The sequence below is a fragment of the Euprymna scolopes genome, chromosome 31 (assembly GCF_053919585.1).
Source record: "Euprymna scolopes isolate OS-2025 chromosome 31, ASM5391958v1, whole genome shotgun sequence".
Lineage (NCBI taxonomy): Eukaryota > Metazoa > Mollusca > Cephalopoda > Sepiida > Sepiolidae > Euprymna > Euprymna scolopes.
The window spans coordinates 71838116-71847311 of record NC_136512.1 but is presented as its reverse complement, the minus strand read 5'-3'; the positions used below and the strand labels follow the sequence as shown (position 1 = coordinate 71847311).

The following is a 9196-nucleotide window of genomic DNA, read 5'->3' as shown; positions in this document are numbered from 1 at the left end:
TATATATATATTATGACAGTAGAGTTTAGTTTCCTAGAAGTACATCAAATGAAACAACATATGTCTATCAAAAAGTGCTCAATGAGCGAACAGAATATATTAAATTTATATTTATTTATATTTAAATTATTTATGCAATGTTTGCCATCAATGTTTGTATAAATATATTTTATATATATATATATATATAATATATATATATATATATATATATATATATATATATATATATATATATTTAAAACAAGACTGAATCCTCTCCTTCAGGTCGCAAGTGTATTGAAAGTGCTTCAGTCTTTCTTCCATCACCACCTATGGTCGGCTCTTACTTCTATGCCAAAACAACTGGTAGCATAACACACTCGAACAAATGCAATAATTCTGAATAGCAAATTCCAACACTGATTAAGAAATACATTTTTATTGCATTTCATCCACGTTTCTAGTTTTCTTCTTTTTCTTTCTTATCAAGTGACGTCTTTTTCGAACACGCTGCATATTTTTCCCCCTCAAGACGTCGCGTTTTTTTTTTTTTTTTGCTTTTTAATGTTCTTGCTATTTTTAATAGCCTTCTTAAATTTTTGGAAAATGTTTGTTTATGCGAACGCAACCGGTCAATCTTACGTTTGATTTTGAATTCTTAAAATACTAAATTTTTTTTTTTCATACACCTTGTCTCCATGGTATTAATCTTATAATGATCATGAATTTTACCAAACACACACAAAGCGCGCGCGCGTATGTATGTATGTATATATATATATATATATATATATATATATATATATATATATATATATATATATATATATATATATATATATATATATATTGTTATGTTTATACTGATACAGTTGAAGGATTTTTTATATGGCTGGCTTTCATGGCAACTTCATCAGAAGATTGATATTTCAGATATTTTGTTTGTGTGTGCTTAAAAGTAAATGATATTATCATCTGGAGTTTAGCACATGATATTCTCATTATATATGTGCGCACACATATTTGTGCGTGTGTGTGTGCGTGTGTGTGCATTCTCTATATTCATAAAGTTAGGTATGTGGATATATTATTATGCGTAGATACGTTATTTATATGTGTGTGTGTGTGTGTTTCATAGATATATTAGGTATATATACGTGCGTGTACATACATACATACATACATACATACATACATACATATATATATACATGAGAATAAAATATGTGTGTGTGTTTTTCCTCTATGTAAGCGTTGTTTAAACTTGAATAAAATCTGTAATTTTACAAGCCAGGACTAAGCTGGATTTCTTTTTTGAATCTTCAAATATTCAGTGATTCACGTGATCACGTGAGCTCCCGATCACAAAAAATGCCAGTATTTCTCCACAGCATTTATTTTTTGTTTGTTTTTTTTTTATTCTTGAAAAAGAGGATTATATTCTCGAAATAATCAAAGACATATACCATCTTGATTATATTAATCACTAAGTCCATATTTACTGATTTCCATATGTATATATATATATATATAGATAGATAGATAGATAGATAGATAGATAGATAGATAGATGTAGTCATCCACGTACAGTACTGTTTCGCTATTTCACAGCTCATCAGTGTTTGGGGCTACATGAGTGCTGCAAGTATTGCAGAGTTACATTTCACTGAGCGAAACATTAGCCTTTGGGTCAATATCAAAGTGTAGTATCTGTTCTTCAGATGCTACACTTCAATTTCTTGTTTTCTGTTAGCGGAAGAGAAATCCTCCACGATTGAGGCAATTTTTATTAAAAAACGACCCTGGTGTCTAACTCTGTCCCGTGGGGAGGCATTGTAAATAGGAACATGAAGTCCAACACGTACTGTCAAATACTGCAGCAGAGCATGATCTCCACCCCCCCCCCCCAGAAACTGGGTGGCAGAGCAGTTTTCCAGCATGACAATGACCCAAACCACACATACAAGACCACCACTGCTTTACTGAAGAGGCTGAGGGTAAAGGTGATGGACTGGCCAAGAATGTCTCCAGACTTGAACCCAATAGAACATCTTTGAGGCATTCTCAAGCAAAAGATGGAGGTACACAAAATTTCAAATATCCGCCAGCTCCGCGACGTCGTAATTGAAGAGTAGAAAAGCATTCCAGTGGCTACATGTGAAGCTCTGATAAACTTCAAGCTCAGGAGAGTAAAGACAATTTTGGATTATGATGGTAGCCACACAAAATATTGAGAGTTGACATGTTGAATGTTAATATTGACAACTTTTCATAAGGGGTGTACTCACTTCTGTTGCCAAGGATTTCGCTTTTAATTTTGAGTTATTTTGAGGGGAAAATAAATTAACTCTCTTATATATGCTGCAGACCGACTACTTTTCATTGTGTAAAAAAATCATTTTTCAGGGTTGTTCCATGAAGAGATATACTTAAATATTTGAGGAAATGTGAGGGGTGTACTCACTTTTGTGATATACTATATATATATATATATATATATATATATATATATATATATATATATATATATATATATATATATATATATAAGAGCAAATAGTTAATAAAACATGTTAAAAAACGCTTTGAAAAAGAGTTAAAAACATATTTAATCTGAAAATGAAACATTTAATAAGTGGATAGTCCTTAATCCGCGCAGTTTCGAAGAAATACTTTTCTTCTCATAATAGGGTAGGAATTAGCAAAATGCGGGATCGGATTTTGCATACAAAAGTATTTGCTGAAACTGCAGTAAGTCAAAGATCTTACTTGATAACAAAAAGTAAAGCAGAGGGAATATGGTGAGGAAAAAGGTGATTTCATGTGAATGGATAGTCTGGTAAAAGGTAAAGTATCAATGACGGTAAAATCCAAATTCGCACAAGTAAAATCCAAGGAAATCCCGTAATTGGAAGATGGCCCAAAATAATCCAAAAGGCTGAAATCCGTGGAATAATTCACAAATATGTACAAGGAAAAAGGGGGAAAATTCCAATAATATTAATAAAAGAAAAATAAGATATGCGTTTACCACGGCTGCCGAGAAAAAGTGTAATTAAAAAAAAATCAATGAAGAAGATGAGAAAAACAAGATTAAATGGTGATAGAATTAAATAGAAAATAGAAAAGCAAATGTCAAAACGACCTAGACAAAATGACGTTAAAAGGTGCGAAAAATATAAGGCAAAAAAGAGGTCAACTGAAATGTACAGGTTATTACTTAAGAAAATGTCAGCAAGAGTTATTAAAAGACACTAAATGGAAAAACTTAATTAATTAATTAATAATAAAATGAATAAAAAATAAAATATAAAATAAAAAAATCAATAAAATTTGAAGGGAGAGGATGGCCGGTATCTGCAAATTCCGGATATAGCAAGTATGTAAGTAACTGCAAATAGTAGAATATAAGATATACATACAGGATATGGATGTGTAGGTAGATTGATATGTTAGATAGACAGGAATATTAAAAGACTAAAACGGAAATTGCAGATAAAAAACCGGTCAAGCAAAGAAATAAAGAATTAAAATAAAGAATTATTTAGTTATAAAGTATTAAGAAAGTATGTAGAATAAAAGATAATGTTAAAGAAAAATTATATATATCTGAAAGGTTAAAGTAAGAACAATGTAATTTCAAAATTACCATAATAAAATTTGGACTTATGTTCACAGAAAGAGATCAGTTCGTTTTTAGAATTTATTATAGTGTTACTTTGAGGGGATGTAATTATAGTTATAGCTTCGGTTGTGCAGAGGCGACATGACTTAAAGCCTGGAGTATAAGACTTATCTTTTTTATGATAGTCTATTTGATTGAGAAGGGGGTATTGTTAGAATTGTGTTTTTTAATTAAAGTGGTTAGAGAAGTTCCTTGGTTATTATTAGAATTATGGTTGTTAAAAGAAGAAATGTGGTTTGATATTCTTTTCTTAATTAATGTTGAAGTAGCGCCGTATATATATATATATATATATATATATATATATATATATATATATACTAAAAGATGTGCCCGACGTTGCACGGTATTAAAGTTACTCGATTGTAATCCAAATATTTTCTAATCATTAAAAACTCATCATCTTCATCGTTATAAGTAAATGTAATGGTTTAACAATATTTATAGATGCCAGTTTTGTTTTTATTTTAGTTTCAGTAATTAGGAGTTATTAACTGTATTACTATGGTACTATGTTAAAGACATAACACAAAAAAACAACAACAATATTAATTTTAATAACATAATAATGACAATATCCTATTAATATAATAAACAACATATATAAATATTTTAACACCATCACCAACCCCAATGGTTTATCCGGGATGAACATTGCATATATACACGCGCGCGCATGTGTGTGTGTGTGTGTGTGTGTGTGTGTGTGTAGCTGTTTAAATCATTATTATACATTGGATCTAATATGGTATAATAATAAATACGAAATCTGTATTAATCAAAATATCATATTTAAACGTATTTCACGACCGGGCAATGCCGGACAGCTAGCTAATATATATATATATATATATATATATATATATATATATATATATATATATATATATATATATATGAAATAAAATGGAGGTGGAAGGACCTGTATACTCAACGTTTCGCCCGATTTATGCGGGCTTCTCCAAGAGGGATGGTCATTGACGAGAGAGTCGGAGGATTGAGACTACATATTATGATGGGGGAGAGCAGCGTGTTTTCCTTATGTAAATTAGATGTCATATATACATGTATATACATTTTATGAGAGAAAAAATAAATTAGAGTAAACTAGTGTAGTGGATTACGTCTAAAAGTTAAAATATCGTAGAGATTAAAAAAAAAATTGTGTTTGGAAATATAGCGGTGATAATTCTTGAAGAAGCCCGCATAAATCGGGCGAAACGTTGAGTATCCAGGTCCTTCCACCTCCCTTTTATTTCATATCGTCGGATTTAATCCAGCTCAACAATCATATATATATATATATATATATATATATATATATATATATAGTTTGAGGTTGATATTTTTTCAAAAGTAAGGTAACCAGTGAAATATAACGAAGTTAATACAAGAGTGCTCAATATGGAAGTAGAGCAAGTTACATTTTCAATTTGTCTTTATATAAAACAGTAATTTGTTGCTACACAGTATTGATATTTAGTAACTAGAGAATTCCGCTATTGAATATAAGCGTTGTTTCCTGGAGAGGTCTCTAATTACTAAATACTAGAAGACCGAAACATGCTGATGACTGTGTAGCAACAAATTGCTGTTTATGTTAAGACCAATATATATATATATATATATATATATATATATATATATATATATAGTCTTTGAAGTTTTTAACATTTGAAACTATACAAAAAATTACTTTTTATCATTCGTTAAAAAACTATCTAGTCAGTAAGTCATTTAATCACCTGCAATCACTGCATCAACTCTCTCGAATTTACTATAATACCAATTTTTTTTTATTTTTCAAGGGATCATCAGTTGTTTACCATGAAACACTGTTTCGGGGATTTAAAAACAAAACAGTATATTACATCATGGCTCCCCAGCAGTGTTGATCAAACACCACCACCCTTAATCTTAGGAAGAAGACATGTTACAAAAATTTGATCCAATTTCCTATTCTTAATTGCAATTACTAACCTTTTCATAGTATAAAAATGAATTTCTTACCTGTGCGTAATATATATATATATATATATATATATAAAATGTTACTTGTGTACGTGCATATATATATATATATATATATATATATATATATATATATATATATATATATATATATATATATAAAATTTTACTTGTGTACGTACATATTTATTTTTTAACGGTGGGAGGAAAGATGAATTAAATCAGAAGTGATAGGAAGAGGGTAATGTGGAAATTGGTGGGAAGAAGAGAAAATTCCGAAATAACATTTTCTGGTCATTTCCCGCATTTTTTTTTTTTTTTTTTTTTACATAGGCATCACCACATTATCAAGGCCAAGAGGCCACTCAATGATAAGGGTTAAAGAGTGTACAGTAGAAATTGGACAATATAGTAATCATTAGTAATGAAAATTTGGTAAATTTGATAACTTATATGGAACGGCTCATCAAGAACTTATTTACGTTAGACTTGAAGAGAACCATATTGTAGTCAGCCGGAAAGCAGGAAAACGGAAGACAATTCCACGGGCGTGCAGTTCTAAGAAAGAAGCTTTGTTCATGGAATCTACGTTTAGGTTTAGGCACAGATAAAGAGTGGGGGGAATTATTGATAATGTTTTCAACTAGACGAGTGTTTCTTGTGAAAGTTTGGCGAGGGGGGGAGCATAGATTGAAGCTCAGTCGAACACTTTCCATGAAAATAACGATACATCAGAGACAAACTCGCAACATCTCTTCTGTGAGATAGAGGTTGCAAGGAAGAGAAAAGGACATCTCCTACGAGGCTACGAAGTCTATTTCGAACTCTATCAAGGCAGGACAAGTCCTTTCTAGCAGCTCCTGCCCAGATGTGGCAACACTATTCCATCCTTGGACGTACCTGGCTCTTATATAGATAGAGAATAGTATCAGCAGTGAGATATCTACCGGATCGATAGAAAGATCCCACCGTATTGTTTTATCTTTTATTTCTCCTACATTTCTTAAACAATGTCGATGTAGCACATGTGTTATTAGGGATTTCGCTCCCTATGTGTTACTTCCGGAACTGGAAATCATTGCAGCGGTTAGCCATTGTATTTCGAAACTGAATGAGAACCCAAATTAAACTCTGTAAGTGTTTTTACGTGGTAGATTCGGTGTGCTAACCTAAGTCGGTTTTATTATGATGGTGTTAATGAGAGACGGCCAAGTCCGATTTTTTGTTCTGAATATTTTTATTGGCCGTATCGATTTTTAATCGATCATAAATTTCAAATTTGTGCATTGATATTAAACTCTGCTGTTTTAAAAATTGTTTTCTTTGGTTTGCTAATTCCTTTCCTTTTTTTCTTTTCTTTATATTTTTTCTTTTTTCTTCATTATTTTCTTCATTGTTTATTTCTTTCCCTTTCTTTTCCTTTCTTTTCTTTTCTTTTTGTTCTTCCTGTTAATTTTTTTTGTTTCTTTTCTTTCTCCCTGATTGTCTGTTTTTTTTTTTTTCGTTTCTATTTTTTATTTTGTTTTAATTTTAATTTTTTTTCTTCCTACGTTTTAACCTTTTTCTTCTCGCCATTACTTATTTCTTCTTTTCTTCCTGTAATATCTTTCTCTGTATCCGTCATCCTTTCTTTCTCTGTATCCGTCATCCTTTCTTTCTCTGTATCCGTTATCCTTTCTTTCTCTGTATCCGTCATCCTTTCTTTCTCTGTATCCGTCATCCTTTCTTTCTCCAGTACTATTTCGCCCGACTCTTTTTAAGAATCATTTAAGAATTTCGATTTCATGTTAGTATAACCATACACTACAATGAAAATCTCCGTTATTTTCGTCAAAATTGGAAATATCTATTTAGTGCTTGGCCCCGGCTCTGGCATTATCTACTACCAGAGCCTCATTTGGGGTCCAAAACACTTAGGCACGACGCCAGTAAGGAGAGGTCCTGGATATGACCTTAAACTATATCCAGTGGTGAGGCCCCAGCTTGCGGGCTTTGAGGAGTGTGGAGCTACCCTTTAATAACATTTCTCCCAGGTCCACTCTGACACGGAGTGGTAGTACCTGTTAGGATCCCAACTAGGGGTTAAATAGAAACCGACTTGAAAGAACAAATATATTCTATTAAAATTCTTCAAAATCTTTGGATTCGGCATTAAATAACCCGAAAAGGGTTGATATGCCGTAAAACAAAACCAACCAACCAACCAGCCAGTAAGGAGAAGTGGAGGTCGGGAGTCATCTAAACTACATTGCTGGTCTTTTTATTTAAGTTGACTTTGTAGGTCGTACATACATTCTCCAAAGATATCGAAATCAAGTTTGACTTGGATAAATGTGTCAATTGTCCCATCAGAGCTGCGAAGAAGATCCAGACAGTAAATATACATCTGTTAAGGGAGATATTTAGAATCCATACTACATACAGGGGCATAATCACGTTGACATACAGGTTCTCTTCAGATTTCTGAAGTTAAGCAACGTTGAACCTGACTAGAACAAGATGGGTGACCATCTAGGCGCTCTATGTGCTCCCCGCTTATTTTGCATCGTTTCCAGTTGTTCTGAGCCTCCACCTGACACTGGTAGCAACGCAGTGCCAGGAGAGTTGTGGTTGGAGATTGCGCAACTCTTGCCACAAAAAATCCACGCTCAGGTACTCTTAAGTGGGTACCTATAGTCTGTCAAGATTGAAGAAAGCTACAAGGGTTGTCAAAGCAACCTGACATGAGATTACTTTCTCCTACAAGTAAATTCTGATTTTATGGTTGCCTGGCCTCCATTTTTGAGTGACAGTGGATACCTTCTGTAAAGTAGTCTGCTTGTCTAATTGTGAAGCAAGGGTTCCGCAATCCCAACCACACCTCTCCTGAGTCGGCACTGGCAAGAAGGAAACTAGGACGACCGGAAACAATACACAGATCAACGAAGAGCATCTACAGCGCCTGGTATTTCTATGACAAGCTCCTTCGGCCTTTGGCAGACTATGAATACCCATGTAGAGGTGCCTGCGTGTGAAATGTTTGTAGTAGGAAGTGTGCAATCTCTTACCACATAACTCCTGAGTCGACATTGTTTAATACCAGTGGCAAGCGAAGTGTATGTACAGAACGACTGGAAACAAATGCCGAGATAAGCGGATAGTACATACAGCGCCTAGAATTTCCAAATGGTCACCCATCCAGTACTAACCGTGCTCAAAGTTGCTTAACTTCGGTGATCTGACGAGAACCGGCGTGTCAACACGATTATGCCGTATATATTCCTATGATAACCCATTTAGTACTGACCAAACTCAACGTCGCTTAACTACAGTTATTTAAATGAAACTGATGTGTAAACGTTAAAACAAAAAATAAAATTGTATTAAAAATCAAGACATTCTTGTTGCATGAGTAAAATTTTAAAAAATCGCTTCAATCTATGGTTCCCTCTGTGTAAAGCATTCACAACAAAAACTCGTCGTACTACAACCACTGTCAATACTCTCTCCCTCTCTCTCTCTCTCTCTCTCTCTCTCTCTCTCTCTCTCTCTCTGCTCGTCTATGGAACACAATGCCAC

At 33.0% G+C, this 9196-nt stretch overlaps 1 pseudogene; it reads right to left on the bottom strand.

The window, feature by feature from the left end:
• Positions 1–8778: 8778 nt before the first annotated feature.
• Positions 8779–8895, bottom strand: LOC145255876 (5S ribosomal RNA; annotated as a pseudogene).
• Between the last annotated feature and the right edge of the window lie 301 nt (positions 8896–9196).